The sequence below is a fragment of the Camelus bactrianus genome, chromosome 6 (assembly GCF_048773025.1).
Source record: "Camelus bactrianus isolate YW-2024 breed Bactrian camel chromosome 6, ASM4877302v1, whole genome shotgun sequence".
Lineage (NCBI taxonomy): Eukaryota > Metazoa > Chordata > Mammalia > Artiodactyla > Camelidae > Camelus > Camelus bactrianus.
Window position 1 is genome coordinate 111,200,630 of NC_133544.1, and position 27,596 is coordinate 111,228,225.

A 27,596-nucleotide genomic window follows, 5' to 3' on the forward strand; every position below is an offset into this window, starting at 1 on the left:
ACACGCGGAGGGCTCCTAGGAGATCCCAGATTCTCCAGACAGAGGAAGGAACCTCGCCACCCTGAGAAATCCGGAACGCGTCCGTGTGGGTGGGGGAAGTTTGGGCCCGCCCTTAACGCAGCTGCCTGGTGTCACAGATGTTCCCTGGCAGGGGGATGTCCGCTAATTACCTCATCTGTCCAATGGGAGGCACTAGATGCTACCTGCATTTCCAGCCCAAACCCCGCATTTCCCCGGCAGCCCGCACTAGGAGATACTGGGGGAAGACACGCGGAGGGCTCCTAGGAGATCCCAGGCGCTGCAGACAGAGAACGGAACCTCGCCACACTCAGAATTCCGGAACGCGTCCGAGTGGGTGGAGAATATTTGGGCCCGCCCTCCACGCAGCTCCCTGGTGTGAAATGTGTCCTTGCAGGGGGATGTCCGCTTAATACCTCATCAGTCCAGGGGGTGGCACTAGATGCTACCTGCTTTTCCAGCCCAACCCCAGGCTTTCCTAGGCAGCCCGCAAAAGAGTCACTCTGGGAAGACACGCGGAATGCTCCTAGGAGATCCCTGGCGCTGCAGAAAGAGGACCGAACCTCGCCACACTCAGAAATCCGGAACGCGGCCGAATGTTTGGGGGAGGTTTGGGGCCGCCCACCACGCAGCTGCCTGGTGTCACAGGTATTCCATGGCAGGGGGAAGTCCGCTAATTACCTCATCCCTCCAGGGGGAGGCACTAGATGCTACCTGCGTTTCCAGCCCAACCTCCGCCTTTCCCCGGCAGCCCGCATCAGTGTCACTCGGGGAAGAAACGCGGAGGGCTCCTAGGAAATCCCAGGCACTGCAGACAGAGGACGGAACTTCGCCACACTCAGAATTCCGGAACACGGCCGAGTGGTTGTGGGAGGATTGTGGCCGACCTCCACGCAGCTGCCTGGTGTCACAGGGGTTCCCTGGCAGTGGGAATTCCGCTAAATACCTCATCTGTCCAGGTGGAGGCACTAGATGCTACCCGTATTTCCAGCCCAACCCCCGCCTTTCCCGGGCAGCCCGCACTAAGAGACACTCTGTGAAGACAAGCGGAGGGCTCCTAGGAGATCCCAGGAGCTGCTGATAGAGGAGGGAACTTCGCACACTCAGAATTCCGGAAAGCGGCCGAGTGGGTTGAGAAGATTTGGGCCCGCCATCCACGCAGATGCCTGGTGTCACAGGTATTCCATGGCAGGGGGAAGTCCGCTAATTACCTCATCAGTCCAGGGGAACGCATTAGATGCTACCTGCGTTTCCAGCCCAACCCTAGACTTTCCCCGGTATCCCGCATAAGAGTCACACGGGGAAGACACGCGGAGGGCTCCTAGGAGATCCCAGGCGCTGCAGACAGAGGACGGAACCTCGCCACACTCAGAATTCCGGAACGCGGCCGAATGGGTGGGGGAGGTTTGGGGCCACCCATCACGCAGCTGCCTGGTGTCACAGGTGTTCCCTGGCAGGGGGAAGTCCGCTAATTACCTCATCAGTCCAGGGGGAGGCACTAGATGCTACCTGCATTTCCAGCCCAACCCCCGCATTTCCCCGGCAGCCCGCACAAGGAGACACTCGGGGAAGACACGCGGAGTGCTCCTAAGAGATCCCAGGCGCTGCAGACTTAGGACGGAACCTCGCCACACTCAGAAATCCGGAATGCGGCCGAGTGGTTGGGGGGGTTTGGGGCCGCCCTCCACGCAGCTGCCAGGTGTCACTTGTGTTCCCTGGCAGGGGGAATTCCGCTAACTACCTCATCTGTCCAGGGGGAGGCTCTATATGCTACTTGCATTTCCAGCCCAACCCCCGCCTTTCCCCGGTAGCCCGCAATATGATAAACACGGGGAAGACACGCGGAGGGCTCCTAGGAGATCCCAGGCGCTGCAGATATAGGACGGAACCTCGCCACACTCAGAATTCCAGAACGCGGCCGAGTGGTTGGGAGAGGTTTGGAGCCGCCCTCCACGCAGCTGCCTGGTGTCACTGGTGTTCCATGGGAGGAGGAATTCCGCTAATTACCTCATCTGTCCAGGGGGAGGCACTAGATGCTACCTGCATTTCCAGCCCAACCCCTGCATTTCCCCAGCAGCCCGCACTAGGAGACACTCGAGGAAGACACGCGGAGGGCTCCTAGGAGATCCCAGGAGCTGCAGACAGAGGACGGAACCTCGCCATACTCCGAAACCCGTAACGCGGCCGAGTGGGTGGGGGAGGTTTGGGGCCGCCCTCCACGCAGCTGCCTGGTTTCACAGGTGTTCCCTCTCAGGGGGAAGTCCGCTAAATACCTCATCTGTCCAGGTGGAGGCATTAGATGCTACCTGCGATTCCAGCGCAACCCCCGCCTTTCCCCGTCAGCCCGCATAAGATTCACAGGGTGAAGACACGCGGAGGGCTCCTAGGAGATCCCAGAAGCTGAAGACAGAGGACGGAACTTCACCACACTCAGAATTCCGGAATGCGGCCGAATGGGTGGGGGAAAACTGGGGCCGCCCTCCACGCAGCTGCCTGGTGTCACTGGTTTTCCCTGGCAGGGGGAACTCCGCTAATTACCTCATCGGTCAAGGGGGAGGCACTAGATGCTACCTGCATTTCCAGCCGAACCCCCGCCTTTCCCCAGCAGCCCGCACTAGGAGACACTCGAGGAAAACACGCGGAGTTCTCCTAGGTGATCCCAGGCGCTGCAGACAGATGACGGAACCTCCCCAAACTCAGAATTACGGAACGCGGCTGTGTGGTTGGGGGAGGTTTATGGCCGCCCTCCACGCAGCTGCCTGGTGTCACAGGTGTTCCCTGGCAGGGGGAATTCCGCTAATTACCTCATCTGTCCAGGGGGAGGCACTAGATGCTACCTGCATTTCCAGCACAACTCCTGCCTTTCCCCAGCCGCCCGCACTAGGAGAAACTTTGGGAAGACACGCGGATGGCTCCTAGGAGATCCCAGGCGCTGCAGACAGAGGACGGAACCTCGCCACACTCAGAATTCCGGAAGGCGGCCGAGTGGGTGGGGTAGGCTTGGGGCCTCCCTCCACGCAGCTGCCTGGTGTCACAGGTGTTCCCTGGCAGGGGGAAGTCCGCTAATTACCTCATCTGTCCAGGGGGAGGAACTAGATTCTACCTGCATTTCCAGCCCAACCTCTGCCTTTCCCCGGCAACCCGCATAAGAGTCACTCGGGGAAGACACGCGGAGGGCTCCTAGGAGATCCCAGGCGCTGCAGACAGAGGACGAAACCTCGCCACACTCAGAAATCCGGAACTCGGCCGAGTGGTTGGGGGAGGTTTGGGGCCGCAATCGACGCAACTGCCTGGTGTCAGTGGTATTCCCTAGCAGAGATTATTTCGCTAATTAACTCATCTGTCCAGGGGGAGGCATTAAATGCTACCTGCTTTTCCAGCCCAACCCCCGCCTTTCCCCGGAAGCCCGCATAAGGTTCACACGGGGAAGACACGCGGAGGGTTCCTAGGAGATCACAGGTTCTGCAGACTGAGGACAGAACCTCGCCACACTCAGAATTCCGGAACGCGGCCGAGTGGTTGGGGGAGTTTTGGGGCCGCCCTCCACGCAGCTGCCTGTTGTCACAGGTGTTCCCTGGCAGCGGGAAGTCCGTTAATTACCTCATCTGTCCAGAGGGAGGCACTAGATGCTGCCTGCATTTCCAGCGCAACCTCTGCCTTTCCCCGGCATCCCGCATAAGAGTCACTCTTGGTAGACACGCAGAGGGCTCCTAGGAAATCCCAGGCGCTGCAGACAGAGGACGGAACCTCGCCACACTCAGAATTCCAGAACGGGACCGAGTGGGAGGGGGAGGTTTGGGGCCGCCCACCACGCAGCTGCCTGGCGTCACCTATGTTCCCTGGCAGGGGGAATTCCGCTAATTACCTCATCTGTCCAGGGGGAGGTTCTAGATGCTACCTGAATTTCCAGCCCAACCCCCGCATTTCCCCGGCAGCCCGCACTAGGTTACACTCGGGGAAGACACGCGGAGGGCTCCTAGGAGATCCCAGGTGCTGCAGACATAGGACGGAACCTCGCCACACTCAGAATTCCGAAACGTGGTCGAGTGGTTGGGGGAGTTTTGGGGCCGCCCTCCACGCAGATGACTGGTGTCACTGGTGTTCCCTGGCAGGGGGAAGTCCGCTAATTACCTGATCTATCCAGGGGGAGGCACTAGAAGCTACCTGCATTTCCAGCACAACCCCCGCTTTTCCCTGGCAGCACGCACAAGGAGACACTCTGGGAAGACACGCGGAACGCTCCTAGTAGATCCCATGCTCTGCAGACAGAGGACGGAACCTCGCCACACTCACAATTCCGGAATGCGGCCGAATGGGTGGGGGAAGTTTGGGGCCACCCTCCACGCAGCTGCCTGTTGTCACAGGTGTTCCCTGGCAGGGGGAAGTCCGTTACTTACCTCATCTGTCCAGGGGGAGGCACTAGAGGCTGCCTGCATCTCCAGCGCAACCTCTGCCTTTCCCCGGCAGCCAGCATAAGAGTCACTCGGGGAACACACGCGGAGGGCTCCTAGGAGATCCCATGCGCTGCAGACAGAGGACGGAACCTCGCCACACTCAGAATTTCGGAACGCGGCCGAATGGGTGGGGGAGGTTTGGGGCCACCCATCACGCAGCTGCCTGGTGTCACAGGTGTTCCCTGGCAGGGGGAAGTCCGCTAATTACCTCATCAGTCCAGGGGGAGGCACTAGATTCTACCTGCATTTCCAGCCCAACCCCCGCATTTCCCCGGCAGCCCGCACAAGGAGACACTCGGGGAAGACACGCGGAGTGCTCCTAAGAGATCCCAGGCGCTGCAGACTTAGGACGGAACCTCGCCACACTCAGAAATCCGGAACGCGGCCGAGTGGTTGGGGGGGTTTGGGGCCGCCCTCCACGCAGCTGCCAGGTGTCACTTGTGTTCCCTGGCAGGGGGAATTCCGCTAACTACCTCATCTGTCCAGGGGGAGGCTCTATATGCTACTTGCATTTCCAGCCCAACCCCCGCCTTTCCCCGGTAGCCCGCAATATGATAAACACGGGGAAGACACGCGGAGGGCTCCTAGGAGATCCCAGGCGCTGCAGATATAGGACGGAACCTCGCCACACTCACAATTCCGGAACGCGGCCGAGTGGTTGGGAGAGGTTTGGAGCCGCCCTCCACGCAGCTGCCTGGTGTCACTGGTGTTCCATGGGAGGAGGAATTCCGCTAATTACCTCATCTGTCCAGGGGGAGGCACTAGATGCTACCTGCATTTCCAGCCCAACCCCTGCATTTCCCCAGCAGCCCGCACTAGGAGACACTCGAGGAAGACACGCGGAGGGCTCCTAGGAGATCCCAGGAGCTGCAGACAGAGGACGGAACCTCGCCATACTCCGAAACCCGTAACGCGGCCGAGTGGGTGGGGGAGGTTTGGGGCCGCCCTCCACGCAGCTGCCTGGTTTCACAGGTGTTCCCTCTCAGGGGGAAGTCCGCTAAATACCTCATCTGTGCAGGTGGAGGCATTAGATGCTACCTGCGATTCCAGCCCAACCCCCGCCTTTCCCCGTCAGCCCGCATAAGATTCACAGGGTGAAGACACGCGGAGGGCTCCTAGGAGATCCCAGAAGCTGAAGACGGAGGACGGAACTTCACCACACTCAGAATTCCGGAATGCGGCCGAATGGGTGGGGGAAAACTGGGGCCGCCCTCCACGCAGCTGCCTGGTGTCACAGGTTTTCCCTGGCAGGGGGAACTCCGCTAATTACCTCATCGGTCAAGGGGGGGGCACTAGATGCTACCTGCATTTCCAGCCGAACCCCCGCCTTTCCCCAGCAGCCCGCACTAGGAGTCACTCGAGGAAAACACGCGGAGTTCTCCTAGGTGATCCCAGGCGCTGCAGACAGATGACGGACCCTCCCCAAACTCAGAATTACGGAACGCGGCTGTGTGGTTGGGGGAGGTTTATGGCCGCCCTCCACGCAGCTGCCTGGTGTCACAGATGTTCCCTGGCAGGGGAAATTCCGCTAATTACCTCATCTGTCCAGGGGGAGGCACTAGATGCTACCTGCATTTCCAGCACAACTCCCGCCTTTCCCCAGCCGCCCGCACTAGGAGAAACTTTGGGAAGGCACGCGGATGGCTCCTAGGAGATCTCAGGCGCTGCAGGCAGGGGACGGAACCTCGCCACACTCAGAATTCCGGAACGCGGCCGAGTGGTTGGGGGAGGTTTGGGGCCGCCCTCCACGCAGCTGACTGGTGTCAAAGGTGTTCCCTGGCAGGGGGAAGTCCGCTAATTACCTGATCTATCCAGGGGGAGGCACTAGAAGCTACCTGCATTTTCAGCACAACTCCCGCCTTTCCCCGGCAGCACACACAAGGAGACACTCTGGGACGACACGCGTAGCTCTACTAGGAGACCCCAGGTGCTGCAGACAGAGGACGGAACCTCGCCACACTCAGAATTCCGGAAGGCGGCCGAGTGGGTGGGGTAGGCTTGGGGCCTCCCTCCACGCAGCTGCCTGGTGTCACAGGTGTTCCCTGGCAGGGGGAAGTCCGCTAATTACCTCATCTGTCCAGGGGGAGGAACTAGATTCTACCTGCATTTCCAGCCCAACCTCTGCCTTTCCCCGGCAACCCGCATAAGAGTCACTCGGGGAAGACACGCGGAGGGCTCCTAGGAGATCCCAGGCGCTGCAGACAGAGGACGAAACCTCGCCACACTCAGAAATCCGGAACTCGGCCGAGTGGTTGGGGGAGGTTTGGGGCCGCAATCGACGCAACTGCCTGGTGTCAGTGGTATTCCCTAGCAGAGATTATTTCGCTAATTAACTCATCTGTCCAGGGGGAGGCATTAAATGCTACCTGCTTTTCCAGCCCAACCCCCGCCTTTCCCCGGAAGCCCGCATAAGGGTCACACGGAGAAGACACGCGGAGGGTTCCTAGGAGATCACAGGTTCTGCAGACTGAGGACAGAACCTCGCCACACTCAGAATTCCGGAACGCGGCCGAGTGGTTGGGGGAGTTTTGGGGCCGCCCTCCACGCAGCTGCCTGTTGTCACAGGTGTTCCCTGGCAGCGGGAAGTCCGTTAATTACCTCATCTGTCCAGAGGGAGGCACTAGATGCTGCCTGCATTTCCAGCGCAACCTCTGCCTTTCCCCGGCATCCCGCATAAGAGTCACTCTTGGTAGACACGCAGAGGGCTCCTAGGAAATCCCAGGCGCTGCAGACAGAGGACGGAACCTCGCCACACTCAGAATTCCAGAACGGGACCGAGTGGGAGGGGGAGGTTTGGGGCCGCCCACCACGCAGCTGCCTGGCGTCACCTATGTTCCCTGGCAGGGGGAATTCCGCTAATTACCTCATCTGTCCAGGGGGAGGTTCTAGATGCTACCTGAATTTCCAGCCCAACCCCCGCATTTCCCCGGCAGCCCGCACTAGGATACACTCGGGGAAGACACGCGGAGGGCTCCTAGGAGATCCCAGGTGCTGCAGACATAGGACGGAACCTCGCCACACTCAGAATTCCGAAACGCGGTCGAGTGGTTGGGGGAGGTTTGGGGCCGCCCTCCACGCAGATGACTGGTGTCACTGGTGTTCCCTGGCAGGGGGAAGTCCGCTAATTACCTGATCTATCCAGGGGGAGGCACTAGAAGCTACCTGCATTTCCAGCACAACCCCCGCTTTTCCCTGGCAGCACGCACAAGGAGACACTCTGGGAAGACACGCGGAACGCTCCTAGTAGATCCCATGCTCTGCAGACAGAGGACGGAACCTCGCCACACTCACAATTCCGGAATGCGGCCGAATGGGTGGGGGAAGTTTGGGGCCACCCTCCACGCAGCTGCCTGTTGTCACAGGTGTTCCCTGGCAGGGGGAAGTCCGTTATTTACCTCATCTGTCCAGGGGGAGGCACTAGAGGCTGCCTGCATCTCCAGCGCAACCTCTGCCTTTCCCCGGCAGCCAGCATAAGAGTCACTCGGGGAACACACGCGGAGGGCTCCTAGGAGATCCCAGGCGCTGCAGACAGAGGACGAAACCTCGTCACACTCAGAATTCCAGAACGCGACCGAGTGCGAGGGGGAGGTTTGGGGCCGCCCTCCACGCAGCTGCCTGGTGTCACAGGTGTTCCCTGGCAGGGGGAAGTCCGCTTATTACCTCATCTGTCCAGGGGGAAGCACTAGATGCTGCCTGCATTTCCAGCCCAACCCCCGCATTTCCCCGGCAGCCCGCACTATGAGACATTCTGGGAAGACACGCGGAGGGCTCCTAGGAGATCCCAGGCGCTGCAGACAGACGACGGAACCTCGTCACACTCAGAATTCCAGAACGCGACCGAGTGTGAGGGGGAGGTTTGGGGCCGCCCGCCACGCAGCTGTTGGTGTCACAGGTGTTCCCTGGCAGGGGGAATTCCGCTAATTACCTGATCTGTCCTGGAGGAGGCACTAGATGCTTCCTGCATTTCCAGCCCAACCTCTGCCTTTCCCGGGCAGCCAGCATAAGAGTCACTCGGGGAACCCACGCGGAGGGCTCCTAGGAAATCCCAGGCGCTGCAGACAGAGGACGAAACCTCGCCACACTCAGAATTCCGGAAGGCGGCCGAGTGGGTGGGGGATGCTTGGGGCCGCCCTCCACTCAGCTGCCTGGTGTCACAGGTGTTCCCTGGCAGGGGGAAGTCCGCTAATTACCTCATCGGTCAAGGGGCTGGCACTAGTAGCTACCTGCATTTCCAGCCGAACCCCCGCCTTTCCCCAGCGGCCCGCAATAGGAGACACTCGGGGAAGACACGCGGAGGACTCCTATGAGATCACAGGTTCTGCAGACAGAGGACAGAACCTCGCCACACTCAGAATTCCGGAACGCGGCCGAGTGGGTGGGGGAGGCTTGGGGCCGCACTCCACGCAGCTGTCTGGTGTCACAGGTGTTCCCTGGCAGGGGGAATTTCGCTAATTACCTCATCAGTCCAGGGGAAGGCATTAGATGCTACCTGTGTTTCCAGCCCAACCCCCGCCTTTCCTGGGCACCCCGCATAATACTCACACGGGGAATACACGCAGAGGGCTCCTAGGAGATCCCAGGCGCTGGAGACAGAAGACGGAACCTCGCCACAGTCAGAATTCCGGAACGCGGCTCTGTGGATGGGGGATTTTTGGGGCCACCCTCCACGCAGCTGCCTGGTGTCACTTGTGATCCCTGGCAGGGGGAATTGCGCTAATTACCTGATCTGTCCAGGGGGAGGCACTAGATGCTACCTGCATTTCCATCACAACCCCCATTTTTCCCTGGCAGCCCGCACTATGAGACACTCTGGGAAGTAACACGGAGGTCTCCTAGGAGATCCCAGGCGCTGCAGACAGAAGACGGAACCTCGCCACACTCAGAATTCCGGAATGCGGCCGAATGGGTGGGGGAAAATTGGGGCCGCCCTCCACGCATCTGCCTGGTGTCACAGGTGTTCCCTGGCAGGGGGAAGTCCGCTAATTACCTCATCGGTCAAGGGGGAGGCACTAGATTCTACCTGCATTTTCATCCCAACCTCTTACTTTCCCCGGCAGCCCGCATAAGAGTCACTCGGGGAAGACACGCGGAGGGCTCCTAGGAGATCCCAGGCACTGCAGACAGAGGACGAAACCTCGCCACACTCAAAAATCCGGAAGGCGGCCGAATGGGTGGGGGAGGATTGGGGCCGCCCTCCACGCAGCTGCCTGGTGTCACAGGTGTTCCCTAGCAGGGGGAAGTCCGCTAATTACCTCATCAGTCCAGGGGAACGCATTAGATGCTACCTGCGTTTCCAGCCCAACCCTAGACTTTCCCCGGTATCCCGCATAAGAGTCACACGGGGAAGACACGCGGAGGGCTCCTAGGAGATCCCAGGCGCTGCAGACAGAGGACGGAACCTCGCCACACTCAGAATTCCGGAACGCGGCCGAATGGGTGGGGGAGGTTTGGGGCCACCCATCACGCAGCTGCCTGGTGTCACAGGTGTTCCCTGGCAGGGGGAAGTCCGCTAATTACCTCATCAGTCCAGGGGGAGGCACTAGATGCTACCTGCATTTCCAGCCCAATCCCCGCATTTCCCCGGCAGCCCGCACAAGGAGACACTCGGGGAAGACACGCGGAGTGCTCCTAAGAGATCCCAGGCGCTGCAGACTTAGGACGGAACCTCGCCACACTCAGAAATCCGGAACGCGGCCGAGTGGTTGGGGGGGTTTGGGGCCGCCCTCCACGCAGCTGCCAGGTGTCACTTGTGTTCCCTGGCAGGGGGAATTCCGCTAACTACCTCATCTGTCCAGGGGGAGGCTCTAGATGCTACTTGCATTTCCAGCCCAACCCCCGCCTTTCCCCGGTAGCCCGCAATATGATAAACACGGGGAAGACACGCGGAGGGCTCCTAGGAGATCCCAGGCGCTGCAGATATAGGACGGAACCTCGCCACACTCAGAATTCCGGAACGCGGCCGAGTGGTTGGGAGAGGTTTGGAGCCGCCCTCCACGCAGCTGCCTGGTGTCACTGGTGTTCCATGGGAGGGGGAATTCCGCTAATTACCTCATCTGTCCAGGGGGAGGCACTAGATGCTACCTGCATTTCCAGCCCAACCCCTGCATTTCCCCGGCAGCCCGCACTAGGAGACACTCGAGGAAGACACGCGGAGGGCTCCTAGGAGATCCCAAGAGCTGCAGACAGAGGACGGAACCTCGCCAAACTCCGAAATCTGGAACGCGGCCGATTGGGTGGGGGAGGTTTGGGGCCGTCCACCACGCAGCTGCCTGGTGTCACAGGTGTTCCCTCTCAGGGGGAAGTCCGCTAATTACCTCATCTATCCAGGTGGAGGCATTAGATGCTACCTGCGTTTCCAGCCCAACCCCCGCCATTCTCCGGCAGCCCGATAAGAGTCACACGGGGAAGACACGCGAGGGCTCCTAGGAGATCCCAGGAGCTGCAGACAGAGGACGGAACCTCGCCACACTCAGAATTCCGGAATGCGGCCAAATGGGTGGGGGAGTTTTCGGTCCGCACTCCACGTTGTGGCCTGGTGTCTCAGGTAGTTCCCTGTCAGGGGGAAGTCCGCTTATTACCTCATCTGTCCAGGCGGAAGCACAAGATGCTGCCTGCATTTCCAGCCCAAACCCCGCATTTCCCCGGCAGCCCGCACTAGGAGACACTCTGGGAAGACACGCGGAGGGCTCCTAGGAGATCCCAGGCGCTGCAGACAGTGGACGTAACCTCCCCACACTCAGAATTCCGGAACGCGGCCGAGTGGGTGTGGGAGCTTTGTGGCCGCCCACCACGCAGCTGCCTGGTGTCACAGGTCTTCCCTGGCAGGGGGAAAACTGCTAATTACCTCATCTGTCCAGGGGGAGGCAATAGATGCTACCTGCAATTCCAGCCCAACCTCTGAGTTTCCCCGGCAACCCGCATAAGAGTCACTCGGGGAAGACACGCGGAGGGTTCCTAGGAGATCCCAGGCGCTGCGAAAGAGGACGGAACCTCGCCACACTCCGAAATCCGGAACACGGCCGAGTGGGTGGGGGAGGTTTGGGGACGCCCTCCACGCAGCTGCCTGGTGTCACAGGTGTTCCCTGGCAGGGGGAAGTCTGCTAATTACCTCATCTGTCCAGGGGGAGGCACTAGATGCTACCTGCAGTTCCAGCCCAACCTCAGACTTTCCCCGGCATCCCGCATAAGACTCACTCGGGGAAGAAACGCGGAGGGCTCCTAGGAGATCCCAGGCGCTGCAGACAGAGGACGGAACCTCGCCAGACTCAGAATTCCGGAATGCGGCCGAATGGGTGGGGGAGGTTTGGTGCCGCCCTCCACGCAGGTGCCTGGTGTCACAGGTGTTCCCTGGCAGGGGGAAGTCCGCTTATTACCTCATCTTTCGAGGGGGAGTCACTAGATGCTACCTGCATTTCCAGCACAACCCCCGGCTTTCCCTGGCTGCACGCACTATGAGACACTCTGGGAAGTCACACGGAGGTCTCCTAGGAGATCCCAGGCGCTGCAGACAGAAGACGGAACCTCGCCACACTCAGAATTCCGGAACGCGGCCGAGTGGGTTGGGGAGGCTTGGGGCTGCCCTCCACGCAGCTGCCTGGTGTCACAGGTTTTCCCTTGCAGGGGGAAGTCCGCTAATTACCTGATCTGTCCAGGGGGAGGCACTAGATGCTACTTGAATTTCCAGCCCAACCACCGCTTTTCCCCGGCAGCCCGCGCTAGGAGACACTAGGGGAAGTCACGCGGAGGGCTCCTAGGAGATCCCAGGCGCTGCAGACAGAGGACGGAACCTCGCCACACTCAGAATTCCGGAACGCGTCCGAGTGGGTGGAGAAGATTTGGGCCCACCCTCCATGCAGCTGCCTAGTGTCAAATTATCCTTGCAGGGGGAAGTCCGCTTAATACCTCATCAGTCCAGGGGGTGGCACTCGATGCTACCTGCTTTTCCAGCCCAACCACAGCCTTTCCCAGGCAGCCCGCATAAGATTCACTCGGGAAAGACACGTGGAGGGCTCCTAGGAGATCCCAGGCGCTGCAGACAGAGGACCGAACCTCGCCACACTCAGAAATCCGGAACGCGGCCGAATGGTTGGTGGAGGTTTGGGGCCGCCCACCACGCAGCTGCCTGGTGTCACAGGTGTTCCATGGCAGAGGGAATTCCGCTAAATACCACATCTGTCCAGGGGGAGGCACTAGATGCTACCTGCATTTCCAGCCCAACCACCGCCTTTCCCCGGCAGCCCGCGCTGGGAGAAACTCGGGGAAGACACGCGGAGGGCTCCTAGGAGATCCCAGATTCTCCAGACAGAGGAAGGAACCTCGCCACCCTGAGAAATCCGGAACGCGTCCGTGTGGGTGGGGGAAGTTTGGGCCCGCCCTTAACGCAGCTGCCTGGTGTCACAGATGTTCCCTGGCAGGGGGATGTCCGCTAATTACCTCATCTGTCCAATGGGAGGCACTAGATGCTACCTGCATTTCCAGCCCAAACCCCGCATTTCCCCGGCAGCCCGCACTAGGAGATACTGGGGGAAGACACGCGGAGGGCTCCTAGGAGATCCCAGGCGCTGCAGACAGAGAACGGAACCTCGCCACACTCAGAATTCCGGAACGCGTCCGAGTGGGTGGAGAATATTTGGGCCCGCCCTCCACGCAGCTCCCTGGTGTGAAATGTGTCCTTGCAGGGGGATGTCCGCTTAATACCTCATCAGTCCAGGGGGTGGCACTAGATGCTACCTGCTTTTCCAGCCCAACCCCAGGCTTTCCTAGGCAGCCCGCAAAAGAGTCACTCTGGGAAGACACGCGGAGTGCTCCTAGGAGATCCCTGGCGCTGCAGAAAGAGGACCGAACCTCGCCACACTCAGAAATCCGGAACGCGGCCGAATGTTTGGGGGAGGTTTGGGGCCGCCCACCACGCAGCTGCCTGGTGTCACAGGTATTCCATGGCAGGGGGAAGTCCGCTAATTACCTCATCCCTCCAGGGGGAGGCACTAGATGCTACCTGCGTTTCCAGCCCAACCTCCGCCTTTCCCCGGCAGCCCGCATCAGTGTCACTCGGGGAAGAAACGCGGAGGGCTCCTAGGAAATCCCAGGCACTGCAGACAGAGGACGGAACTTCGCCACACTCAGAATTCCGGAACACGGCCGAGTGGTTGTGGGAGGATTGTGGCCGACCTCCACGCAGCTGCCTGGTGTCACAGGGGTTCCCTGGCAGTGGGAATTCCGCTAAATACCTCATCTGTCCAGGTGGAGGCACTAGATGCTACCCGTATTTCCAGCCCAACCCCCGCCTTTCCCGGGCAGCCCGCACTAAGAGACACTCTGTGAAGACACGCGGAGGGCTCCTAGGAGATCCCAGGAGCTGCTGATAGAGGAGGGAACTTCGCACACTCAGAATTCCGGAAAGCGGCCGAGTGGGTTGAGAAGATTTGGGCCCGCCATCCACGCAGATGCCTGGTGTCACAGGTATTCCATGGCAGGGGGAAGTCCGCTAATTACCTCATCTGTCCAGGGGGAGGCACGAGATGCTACCTGCGTTTCCAGCCCAACCTCCGCCTTTCCACGGCAGCCCGCATAAGAGTCACTCGGGGAAGACACGCGGAGGGTTCCTAGGAGATCCCAGGAGCTGCAGACAGAGGACTGAACCTCCCTACTCTCAGAATTCCGGAACGCGGCCGATTGGTTGGAAGAGGTTTGGGGCCGCCCACCACGCAGCTGCCTGTCTTCACAGGTGTTCCCTGGCAGGGCGATGTCCGCTAATTACCTCATCTGTCCAGGGGGAGGCACTAGATGCTACCTGCATTTCCAGCCCAACCCCCGCCTTTCCCCGGCAGCCGCACTAGGAGATAATCGGGGAAGACACGCGGAGGGCTCCTAGGAGATCCCAGGCGCTGCAGACAGAGGACGGAACCTCGCCACACTCAGAATTCCGGAACGCGTCCGAGTGGGAGGAGAAGATTTGGGCCCACCCTCCATGCAGCTGCCTGGTGTCAAAGTTATCCTTGCAGGGGGAAGTCCGCTTAATACCTCATCAGTCCAGGGGGTGGCACTCGATGCTACCTGCTTTTCCAGCCCAATGACAGCCTTTCCCAAGCAGCCCGCATAAGATTCACTCGGGAAAGACACGTGGAGGGCTCCTAGGAGATCCCAGGCGCTGCAGACAGAGGACCGAACCTCGCCATACTCCGAAACCCGTAACGCGGCCGAGTGGGTGGGGGAGGTTTGGGGCCGCCCTCCACGCAGCTGCCTGGTTTCACAGTTGTTCCCTGGCAGGGGGAAGTCCGCTAATTACCTCATCTGTCCAGGGGGAGACACTAGATGCTACCTGCATTTCCACCACAACCCCTGCCTTTCCCCGGCAGCCCGCACTAGGAGACACTAGGGGAAGACACGCGAAGGGCTCCTAGGAGATCCGAGGCGCTGCAGACCGAGGACGGAACATCGCCACACTCAGAATTCCGAAACGCGGCCGAGTGGGTGGGGGAGGTTTGGGCCCGCCGTTCACGCAGCAGCCTGGTATCACAGGTGTTCCCTGGCAGGGGGATATCCGCTAATTAACTCATCTGTCCAATGGGAGGCACTAGATGCTACCTGCATTTCCAGCCCAACCCCCGCAATTCCCCTGCAGCCCGCACTAGGAGATACTGGGGGAAGTCACGCGGAGGGCTCCTAGGAGATCCCAGGCGCTGCAGACAGAGGACGGAACCTCGCCACACTCAGAATTCCGGAACGCGTCCGAGTGGGTGGAGAATATTTGGGCCTGCCCTCCACGCAGCTGCCTGGTGTCAAAAGGTGTCCTTGCAGGGGGATGTCCGCTTAATACCTCATCAGTCCAGGGGGTGGCACTAGATGCTACCTGCTTTTCCAGCCCAACCCCAGGCTTTCCCAGGCAGCCCGCATAAGAATCACTCGGGGAAGACACGCGGAGTGCTCCTAGGAGATCCCAGGCGCTGCAGACAGAGGACCGAACCTCGCCACACTCAGAAATCCGGAACGCGGCCGAATGGTTGGGGGAGGTTTGGGGCCGCCCACCACGCAACTGCCTGGTGTCACAGGTATTCCATGGCAGGGGGATGTCCGCTAATTACCTCATCTGTCCAGGGGGAGGCACTAGATGCTACCTGTAATTCCAGCCCAACCCCCGCCTTTCCCGGGCAGCGCGCATAAATTTCACTCGGGGAAGACACGCGGAGGGCTCCTAGGACATCCCAGGCACTGCAGAGAGAGGACGGAACTTCGCGACACTCAGAATTCCGGAACGCGGCCGAGTGGTTGTGGGAGGATTGTGGCCGCCCTCCACGCAGCTGCCTGGTGTCACAGAGGTTCCCTGGCAGTGGGAATTCCGCTAAATACCTCATCTGTCCAGGGGGAGGCACTAGATGCTACCTGTATTTCCAGCCCAACCCCCGCCTTTCCCGGGCAGCGCGCACTAAGAGGCACTCTGGGAAGACACGCGGAGGTCTCCTAGGAGATCCCAGGCGCTGCAGATAGAGGAGGGAACCTCGCACACTCAGAATTCCGGAAAGCGGCCGAGTGGGTTGAAAAGATTTGGGCCCGCCATCCACGCAGATGCCTGGTGTCACAGGTGTTCCCTGGCAGGGGGAAGTCCGCTAATTACCTCATCTGTCCAGGGGGAGGCACGAGATGCTACCTGCGTTTCCAGCCCAACCTCCGCCTTTCCACGGCAGCCCGCATAAGAGTCACTCGGGGAAGACACGCGGAGGGTTCCTAGGAGATCCCAGGAGCTGCAGACAGAGGACGGAACTTCGCCACACTCAGAATTCCGGAACACGGCCGAGTGGTTGTGTGAGGATTGTGGCCGACCTCCACGCAGCTGCCTGGTGTCACAGGGGTTCCCTGGCAGTGGGAATTCCGCTAAATACCTCATCTGTCCAGGTGGAGGCACTAGATGCTACCCGTATTTCCAGCCCAACCCCCGCCTTTCCCGGGCAGCCCGCACTAAGAGACACTCTGTGAAGACACGCGGAGGGCTCCTAGGAGATCCCAGGAGCTGCTGATAGAGGAGGGAACTTCGCACACTCAGAATTCCGGAAAGCGGCCGAGTGGGTTGAGAAAATTTGGGCCCACCATCCACGCAGATGCCTGGTGTCACAGGTATTCCATGGCAGGGGGAAGTCCGCTAATTACCTCATCTGTCCAGGGGGAGGCACGAGATGCTACCTGCGTTTCCAGCCCAACCTCCGCCTTTCCACGGCAGCCCGCATAAGAGTCACTCGGGGAAGACACGCGGAGGGTTCCTAGGAGATCCCAGGAGCTGCAGACAGAGGACTGAACCTCCCTACTCTCAGAATTCCGGAACGCGGCCGATTGGTTGGAAGAGTTTTGGGGCCGCCCACCACGCAGCTGCCTGTCTTCACAGGTGTTCCCTGGCAGGGCGATGTCCGCTAATTACCTCATCTGTCCAGGGGGAGGCACTAGATGCTACCTGCATTTCCAGCCCAACCCCCGCCTTTCCCCGGCAGCCGCACTAGGAGATAATCGGGGAAGACACGCGGAGGGCTCCTAGGAGATCCCAGGCGCTGCAGACAGAGGACGGAACCTCGCCACACTCAGAATTCCGGAAGGCGGCCGAGTGGGTGGGGTAGGCTTGGGCCTCCCTCCACGCAGCTGCCTGGTGTCACAGTTGTTCCCTGGCAGGGGGAAGTCCGCTAATTACCTCATCTGTCCAGGGGGAGGAACTAGATTCTACCTGCATTTCCAGCCCAACCTCTGCCTTTCCCCGGCAACCCGCATAAGAGTCACTCGGGGAAGACACGCGGAGGGCTCCTAGGAGATCCCAGGCGCTGCAGACAGAGGACGAAACCTCGCCACACTCAGAAATCCGGAACTCGGCCGAGTGGTTGGGGGAGGTTTGGGGCCGCATTCGACGCAACTGCCTGGTGTCAGTGGTATTCCCTAGCAGAGATTATTTCTCTAATTAACTCATCTGTCCAGGGGGAGGCATTAAATGCCTCCTGCTTTTCCAGCCGAACCCCCGCCTTTCCCCGGAAGCCCGCATAAGGGTCACACGGGGAAGACACGCGGAGGGTTCCTAGGAGATCACAGGTTCTGCAGACTGAGGACAGAACCTCGCCACACTCAGAATTCCGGAACGCGGCCGAGTGGTTGGGGGAGTTTTGGGCCCGCCCTCCACGCAGCTGCCTGTTGTCACAGGTGTTCCCTGGCAGCGGGAAGTCCGTTAATTACCTCATCTGTCCAGAGGGAGGCACTAGATGCTGCCTGCATTTCCAGCGCAACCTCTGCCTTTCCCCGGCATCCCGCATAAGAGTCACTCTTGGTAGACACGCAGAGGGCTCCTAGGAAATCCCAGGCGCTGCAGACAGAGGACGGAACCTCGCCACACTCAGAATTCCAGAACGGGACCGAGTGGTAGGGGGAGGTTTGGGGCCGCCCACCACGCAGCTGCCTGGCGTCACCTATGTTCCCTGGCAGGGGGAATTCCGCTAATTACCTCATCTGTCCAGGGGGAGGTTCTAGATGCTACCTGAATTTCCAGCCCAACCCCCGCATTTCCCCGGCAGCCCGCACTAGGATACACTCGGGGAAGACACGCGGAGGGCTCCTAGGAGATCCCAGGTGCTGCAGATATAGGACGGAACCTCGCCACACTCAGAATTCCGAAACGCGGTCGAGTGGTTGGGGGAGGTTTGGGGCCGCCCTCCACGCAGATGACTGGTGTCACTGGTGTTCCCTGGCAGGGGGAAGTCCGCTAATTACCTGATCTATCCAGGGGGAGGCACTAGAAGCTACCTGCATTTCCAGCACAACCCCCGCTTTTCCCTGGCAGCACGCACAAGGAGACACTCTGGGAAGACACGCGGAACGCTCCTAGTAGATCCCATGCTCTGCAGACAGAGGACGGAACCTCGCCACACTCACAATTCCGGAATGCGGCCGAATGGGTGGGGGAAGTTTGGGGCCACCCTCCACGCAGCTGCCTGTTGTCACAGGTGTTCCCTGGCAGGGGGAAGTCCGTTATTTACCTCATCTGTCCAGGGGGAGGCACTAGAGGCTGCCTGCATCTCCAGCGCAACCTCTGCCTTTCCCCGGCAGCCAGCATAAGAGTCACTCGGGGAACACACGCGGAGGGCTCCTAGGAGATCCCAGGCGCTGCAGACAGAGGACGAAACCTCGTCACACTCAGAATTCCAGAACGCGACCGAGTGCGAGGGGGAGGTTTGGGGCCGCCCTCCACGCAGCTGCCTGGTGTCACAGGTGTTCCCTGGCAGGGGGAATTCCGCTAATTACCTGATCTGTCCTGGAGGAGGCACTAGATGCTACCTGCATTTCCAGCCCAACCTGTGCCTTTCCCCGGCAGCCAGCATAAGAGTCACTCGGGGAACACACGCGGAGGGCTCCTAGGAGATCCCAGGCGCTGCAGACAGAGGACGAAACCTCGCCACACTCAGAATTCCGGAAGGTGGCCGAGTGGGTGGGGGAGGCTTGGGGCCGCCCTCCACGCAGCTGCCTGGTGTCACAGGTGTTCCCTGGCAGGGGGAATTCCGCTAATTACCTCATCGGTCAAGGGGGAGGCACTAGATGCTACCTGCAATTCCAGCCGAACCCCCACCTTTCCCCGGCAGCCCGCACTAGGAGACACTCGGGGATGACACGCGGAGGACTCCTAAGAGATCACAGTTTCTGCAGACAGAGGACAGAACCTCGCCACACTCAGAATTCCGGAACGCGGCCGAGTGGGTGGGGGAGGCTTGGGGCCGCCCTCCACGCAGGTGCCTGTTGTCACAGGTGTTCCCTGGCAGGGGGAAGTACGTTATTTACCTCATCTGTCCACGGGGAGGCACTAGAGGCTGCCTGCATTTCCAGCGCAACCTCTGACTTTCCCCGGCAAACCGCATAAGAGTCACTCGGGGAAGACACGCGGAGTGCTCCTAGGAGATCCCAGGCCCTGCAGACGGAGGACGGAACCTAGCCACACTCAGAATTCCGGAAAGTGGCCGAGAGGGTGGGGGAGTTTTGGGGCCGCCCTCCACGCAGTTGCCTGGTGTCACAGGTAGTTCCCTGTCAGGGGGAAGTCCGCTTATTACCTCATCTGTCCAGGGGGAAGCACTAGATGCTGCCTGCATTTCCAGCCCAACCCCCGCATTTCCCCGGCAGCCCGCACTATGAGACACTCTGGGAAGACACGCGGAGGGCTCCTAGGAGATCCCAGGCGCTGCAGACAGACGACGGAACCTCGTCACACTCAGAATTCCAGAACGCGACCGAGTGTGAGGGGGAGGTTTGGGGCCGCCCGCCACGCAGCTGTTGGTGTCACAGGTGTTCCCTGGCAGGGGGAATTCCGCTAATTACCTGATCTGTCCTGGAGGAGGCACTAGATGCTACCTGCATTTCCAGCCCAACCTCTGCCTTTCCCGGGCAGCCAGCATAAGAGTCACTCGGGGAACCCACGCGGAGGGCTCCTAGGAAATCCCAGGCGCTGCAGACAGAGGACAAAACCTCGCCACACTCAGAATTCCGGAAGGCGGCCGAGTGGGTGGGGGATGCTTGGGGCCGCCCTCCACTCAGCTGCCTGGTGTCACAGGTGTTCCCTGGCAGGGGGAAGTCCGCTAATTACCTCATCGGTCAAGGGGCTGGCACTAGTAGCTACCTGCATTTCCAGCCGAACCCCCGCCTTTCCCCAGCGGCCCGCAATAGGAGACACTCGGGGAAGACACGCGGAGGACTCCTATGAGATCACAGGTTCTGCAGACAGAGGACAGAACCTCGCCACACTCAGAATTCCGGAACGCGGCCGAGTGGGTGGGGGAGGCTTGGGGCCGCACTCCACGCAGCTGTCTGGTGTCACAGGTGTTCCCTGGCAGGGGGAATTCCGCTAATTACCTCATCAGTCCAGGGGAAGGCATTAGATGCTACCTGTGTTTCCAGCCCAACCCCCGCCTTTCCTGGGCACCCCGCATAATACTCACACGGGGAATACACGCAGAGGGCTCCTAGGAGATCCCAGGCGCTGGAGACAGAAGACGGAACCTCGCCACAGTCAGAATTCCGGAACGCGGCTCTGTGGATGGGGGATTTTTGGGGCCACCCTCCACGCAGCTGCCTGGTGTCACAGGTGATCCCTGGCAGGGGGAATTGCGCTAATTACCTGATCTGTCCAGGGGGAGGCACTAGATGCTACCTGCATTTCCATCACAACCCCTATCTTTCCCTGGCCCGCACTATGAGACACTCTGGGAAGTAACACGGAGGTCTCCTAGGAGATCCCAGGCGCTGCAGACAGAAGACGGAACCTCGCCACACTCAGAATTCCGGAATGCGGCCGAATGGGTGGGGGAAAATTGGGGCCGCCCTCCACGCATCTGCCTGGTGTCACAGGTGTTCCCTGGCAGGGGGAAGTCCGCTAATTACCTCATCGGTCAAGGGGGAGGCACTAGATTCTACCTGCATTTTCATCCCAACCTCTTCCTTTCCCCGGCAGCCCGCATAAGAGTCACTCGGGGAAGACACGCGGAGGGCTCCTAGTAGATCCCAGGAACTGCAGACAGAGGACGAAACCTCGCCACACTCAGAAATCCGGAAGGCGGCCGAGTGGGTGGGGGAGGATTGGGGCCGCCCTCCACGCAGCTGCCTGGTGTCACAGGTGTTCCCTAGCAGGGGGAAGTCCGCTAATTACCTCATCAGTCCAGGGGAACGCATTAGATGCTACCTGCGTTTCCAGCCCAACCCTAGACTTTCCCCGGTATCCCGCATAAGAGTCACACGGGGAAGACACGCGGAGGGCTCCTAGGAGATCCCAGGCGCTGCAGACAGAGGACGGAACCTCGCCACACTCAGAATTCCGGAACGCGGCCGAATGGGTGGGGGAGGTTTGGGGCCACCCATCACGCAGCTGCCTGGTGTCACAGGTGTTCCCTGGCAGGGGGAAGTCCGCTAATTACCTCATCAGTCCAGGGGGAGGCACTAGATGCTACCTGCATTTCCAGCCCAATCCCCGCATTTCCCCGGCAGCCCGCACAAGGAGACACTCGGGGAATACACGCGGAGTGCTCCTAAGAGATCCCAGGCGCTGCAGACTTAGGACGGAACCTCGCCACACTCAGAAATCTGGAACGCGGCCGATTGGGTGGGGGAGGTTTGGGGCCGTCCACCACGCAGCTGCCTGGTGTCACAGGTGTTCCCTGGCAGGGGGAAGTCCGCTAATTACCTCATCAGTCCAGGGGGAGGCACTAGATGCTACCTGCATTTCCAGCCCTATCCCCGCATTTCCCCGGCAGCCCGCACAAGGAGACACTCGGGGAAGACACGCGGAGTGCTCCTAAGAGATCCCAGGCGCTGCAGACTTAGGACGGAACCTCGCCACACTCAGAATTCCGGAATGCGGCCAAATGGTTGGGGGAGTTTTCGGTCCGCACTCCACGTTGTGGCCTGGTGTCTCAGGTAGTTCCCTGTCAGGGGGAAGTCCGCTTATTACCTCATCTGTCCAGGCGGAAGCACTAGATGCTGCCTGGATTTCCAGCCCAAACCCCGCATTTCCCCGGCAGCCCGCACTAGGAGACACTCTGGGAAGACACGCGGAGGGCTCCTAGGGGATCCCAGGCGCTGCAGACAGTGGACGTAACCTCCCCACACTCAGAATTCCGGAACGCGGCCGAGTGGGTGTGGGAGCTTTGTGGCCGCCCACCACGCAGCTGCCTGGTGTCACAGGTCTTCCCTGGCAGGGGGAAATCTGCTAATTACCTCATCTGTCCAGGGCGAGGCAATAGATGCTACCTGCAATTCCAGCCCAACCTCTGAGTTTCCCCGGCAACCCGCATAAGAGTCACTCGGGGAAGACACGCGGAGGGTTCCTAGGAGATCCCAGGCGCTGCGAAAGAGGACGGAACCTCGCCACACTCCGAAATCCGGAACACGGCCGAGTGGGTGGGGGAGGTTTGGGGACGCCCTCCACGCAGCTGCCTGGTGTCACAGGTGTTCCCTGGCAGGGGGAAGTCTGCTATATACCTCATCTGTCCAGGGGGAGGCACTAGATGCTACCTGCAGTTCCAGCCCAACCTCAGACTTTCCCCGGCATCCCGCATAAGACTCACTCGGGGAAGAAACGCGGAGGGCTCCTAGGAGATCCCAGGCGCTGCAGACAGAGGACGGAACCTCGCCAGACTCAGAATTCCGGAATGCGGCCGAATGGGTGGGAGAGGTTTGGTGCCGCCCTCCACGCAGGTGCCTGGTGTCACAGGTGTTCCCTGGCAGGGGGAAGTCCGCTTATTACCTCATCTTTCGAGGGGGAGTCACTAGATGCTACCTGCATTTCCAGCACAACCCCCGGCTTTCCCTGGCTGCCCGCACTATGAGACACTCTGGGAAGTCACACAGAGGTCTCCTAGGAGATCCCAGGCGCTGCAGACAGAAGACGGAACCTCGCCACACTCAGAAATCCGGAACGCGGCCGAGTGGGTGTTGGAGGTTTTGGGCCACCCTCCACGCAGCTGCCTGGTGTCACAGGTGTTCCCTGGCAGGGGGAAGTCCGCTAATTACCTCATCTGTCCAGGGGGAGGCACTAGATGCTACCTGCATTTCCAGGACAACCCCCGCCTTTCCCCAGCAGCCCGCACTAGGAGAACCTCGGGGAAGACACGCGGAGGGCTCCTAGGAGATCACAGGTTCTGCAGACAGAGGACAGAACCTCGCCACACTCAGAATTCCGGAACGCGGCCGAGTGGGTTGGGGAGGCTTGGGGCTGCCCTCCACGCAGCTGCCTGGTGTCACAGGTTTTCCCTTGCAGGGGGAAGTCCGCTAATTACCTGATCTGTCCTGGGGGAGGCACTAGATGCTACTTGAATTTCCAGCCCAACCACCGCTTTTCCCCGGCAGCCCGCGCTAGGAGACACTAGGGGAAGTCACGCGGAGGGCTCCTAGGAGATCCCAGGCGCTGCAGACAGAGGACGGAACCTCGCCACACTCAGAATTCCGGAACGCGTCCGAGTGGGTGGAGAAGATATGGGCCCACCCTCCATGCAGCTGCCTGGTGTCAAATTTATCCTTGCAGGGGAAGTCCGCTTAATACCTCATCAGTCCAGGGGGTGGCACTCGATGCTACCTGCTTTTCCAGCCCAACCCCAGCCTTTCCTAGGCAGCCCGCAAAAGAGTCACTCTGGGAAGACACGCGGAGGGCTCCTAGGAGATCCCAGGCGCTGCAGAAAGAGGACCGAACCTCGCCACACTCAGAAATCCGGAACGCGGCCGAATGTTTGGGGGAGGTTTGGGGCCGCCCACCACGCAGCTGCCTGGTGTCACAGGTATTCCATGGCAGGGGGAAGTCCGCTAATTACCTCATCCCTCCAGGGGGAGGCACTAGATGCTACCTGCGTTTCCAGCCCAACCTCCGCCTTTCCCCGGCAGCCCGCATCAGTGTCACTCGGGGAAGAAACGCGGAGGGCTCCTAGGAAATCCCAGGCACTGCAGACATAGGACGGAACTTCGCCACACTCAGAATTCCGGAACACGGCCGAGTGGTTGTGGGAGGATTGTGGCCGACCTCCACGCAGCTGCCTGGTGTCACAGGGGTTCCCTGGCAGTGGGAATTCCGCTAAATACCTCATCTGTCCAGGTGGAGGCACTAGATGCTACCCGTATTTCCAGCCCAATCCCCGCCTTTCCCGGGCAGCCCGCACTAAGAGACACTCTGTGAAGACACGCGGAGGGCTCCTAGGAGATCCCAGGAGCTGCTGATAGAGGAGGGAACTTCGCACACTCAGAATTCCGGAAAGCGGCCGAGTGGGTTGAGAAGATTTGGGCCCGCCATCCACGCAGATGCCTGGTGTCACAGGTATTCCATGGCAGGGGGAAGTCCGCTAATTACCTCATCTGTCCAGGGGGAGGCACGAGATGCTACCTGCGTTTCCAGCCCAACCTCCGCCTTTCCACGGCAGCCCGCATAAGAGTCACTCGGGGAAGACACGCGGAGGGTTCCTAGGAGATCCCAGGAGCTGCAGACAGAGGACTGAACCTCCCTACTCTCAGAATTCCGGAACGCGGCCGATTGGTTGGAAGAGGTTTGGGGCCGCCCACCACGCAGCTGCCTGTCTTCACAGGTGTTCCCTGGCAGGGCGATGTCCGCTAATTACCTCATCTGTCCAGGGGGAGGCACTAGATGCTACCTGCATTTCCAGCCCAACCCCCGCCTTTCCCCGGCAGCCGCACTAGGAGATAATCGGGGAAGACATGCGGAGGGCTCCTAGGAGATCCCAGGCGCTGCAGACAGAGGACGGAACCTCGCCACACTCAGAATTCCGGAACGCGTCCGAGTGGGAGGAGAAGATTTGGGCCCACCCTCCATGCAGCTGCCTGGTGTCAAAGTTATCCTTGCAGGGGGAACTCCGCTTAATACCTCATCAGTCCAGGGGGTGGCACTCGATGCTACCTGCTTTTCCAGCCCAACCACAGCCTTTCCCAGGCAGCCCGCATAAGATTCACTCGGGAAAGACACGTGGAGGGCTCCTAGGAGATCCCAGGCGCTGCAGACAGAGGACCGAACCTCGCCATACTCCGAAACCCGTAACGCGGCCGAGTGGGTGGGGGAGGTTTGGGGCCGCCCTCCACGCAGCTGCCTGGTTTCACAGGTGTTCCCTCTCAGGGGGAAGTCCGCTAAATACCTCATCTGTCCAGGGGGAGGCACTAGATGCTACCTGCATTTCCAGCCCAACCACCGCCTTTCCCCGGCAGCCCGCGCTGGGAGAAACTCGGGGAAGACACGCGGAGGGCTCCTAGGAGATCCCAGATTCTCCAGACAGAGGAAGGAACCTCGCCACCCTGAGAAATCTGGAACGCGTCCGAGTGGGTGGGGGAAGTTTGGGCCCGCCCTTAACGCAGCTGCCTGGTGTCACAGATGTTCCCTGGCAGGGGGATGTCCGCTAATTACCTCATCTGTCCAATGGGAGGCACTAGATGCTACCTGCATTTCCAGCCCAACCCCCGCATTTCCCCGGCAGCCCGCACTAGGAGATACTGGGGGAAGACACGCGGAGGGCTCCTAGGAGATCCCAGGCGCTGCAGACAGAGAACGGAACCTCGCCACACTCAGAATTCCGGAACGCGTCCGAGTGGGTGGAGAATATTTGGGCCCGCCCTCCACGCAGCTCCCTGGTGTGAAATGTGTCCTTGCAGGGGGATGTCCGCTTAATACCTCATCAGTCCAGGGGGTGGCACTAGATGCTACCTGCTTTTCCAGCCCAACCCCAGCCTTTCCTAGGCAGCCCGCAAAAGTGTCACTCTGGGAAGACACGCGGAGGGCTCCTAGGAGATCCCAGGCGCTGCAGAAAGAGGACCGAACCTCGCCACACTCAGAAATCCGGAACGCGGCCGAATGTTTGGGGGAGGTTTGGGGCCGCCCACCACGCAGCTGCCTGGTGTCACAGGTATTCCATGGCAGGGGGAAGTCCGCTAATTACCTCATCCCTCCAGGGGGAGGCACTAGATGCTACCTGCGTTTCCAGCCCAACCTCCGCCTTTCCCCGGCAGCCCGCATCAGTGTCACTCGGGGAAGAAACGCGGAGGGCTCCTAGGAAATCCCAGGCACTGCAGACAGAGGACGGAACTTCGCCACACTCAGAATTCCGGAACACGGCCGAGTGGTTGTGGGAGGATTGTGGCCGACCTCCACGCAGCTGCCTGGTGTCACAGGGGTTCCCTGGCAGTGGGAATTCCGCTAAATACCTCATCTGTCCAGGTGGAGGCACTAGATGCTACCCGTATTTCCAGCCCAACCCCCGCCTTTCCCGGGCAGCCCGCACTAAGAGACACTCTGTGAAGACACGCGGAGGGCTCCTAGGAGATCCCAGGAGCTGCTGATAGAGGAGGGAACTTCGCACACTCAGAATTCCGGAAAGCGGCCGAGTGGGTTGAGAAGATTTGGGCCCGCCATCCACGCAGATGCCTGGTGTCACAGGTATTCCATGGCAGGGGGAAGTCCGCTAATTACCTCATCTGTCCAGGGGGAGGCACGAGATGCTACCTGCGTTTCCAGCCCAACCTCCGCCTTTCCACGGCAGCCCGCATAAGAGTCACTCGGGGAAGACACGCGGAGGGTTCCTAGGAGATCCCAGGAGCTGCAGACAGAGGACTGAACCTCCCTACTCTCAGAATTCCGGAACGCGGCCAATTCGTTGGAAGAGTTTTGGGGCCGCCCACCACGCAGCTGCCTGTCTTCACAGGTGTTCCCTGGCAGGGCGATGTCCGCTAATTACCTCATCTGTCCAGGGGGAGGCACTAGATGCTACCTGCATTTCCAGCCCAACCCCCGCCTTTCCCCGGCAGCCGCACTAGGAGATAATCGGGGAAGACACGCGGAGGGCTCCTAGGAGATCCCAGATTCTCCAGACAGAGGAAGGAACCTCGCCACCCTGGGAAATCCGGAACGCGTCCGAGTGGGTGGGGGAGTTTTGGGGCTGACCTCCACGCAGCTGCCTGGTGTCACAGTTGTTCCCTGGCAGGGGGAAGTCCGCTAATTACCTCATCTGTCCAGGGGGAGACACTAGATTCTACCTGCATTTCCACCACAACCCCTGCCTTTCCCCGGCAGCCCGCACTAGGAGACACCAGGGGAAGACACGCGAAGGGCTCCTAGGAGATCCGAGGCGCTGCAGACCGAGGACGGAACATCGCCACACTCAGAATTCCGAAACGCGGCCGAGTGGGTGGGGGAGGTTTGGGCCCGCCCTTCAAGCAGCAGCCTGGTATCACAGGTGTTCCCTGGCAGGGGGATATCCGCTAATTAACTCATCTGTCCAATGGGAGGCACTAGATGCTACCTGCATTTCCAGAACAACCCCCGCAATTCCCCTGCAGCCCGCACTAGGAGATACTGGGGGAAGTCACGCGGAGGGCTCCTAGGAGATCCCAGGCGCTGCAGACAGAGGACGGAACCTCGCCACACTCAGAATTCCGGAACGCGTCCGAGTGGGTGGAGAATATTTGGGCCCGCCCTCCACGCAGCTGCCTGGTGTCAAAAGGTGTCCTTGCAGGGGGATGTCCGCTTAATACCTCATCAGTCCAGGGGGTGGCACTAGATGCTACCTGCTTTTCCAACCCAACCCCAGGCTTTCCCAGGCAGCCCGCATAAGAATCACTCGGGGAAGACACGCGGAGGGCTCCTAG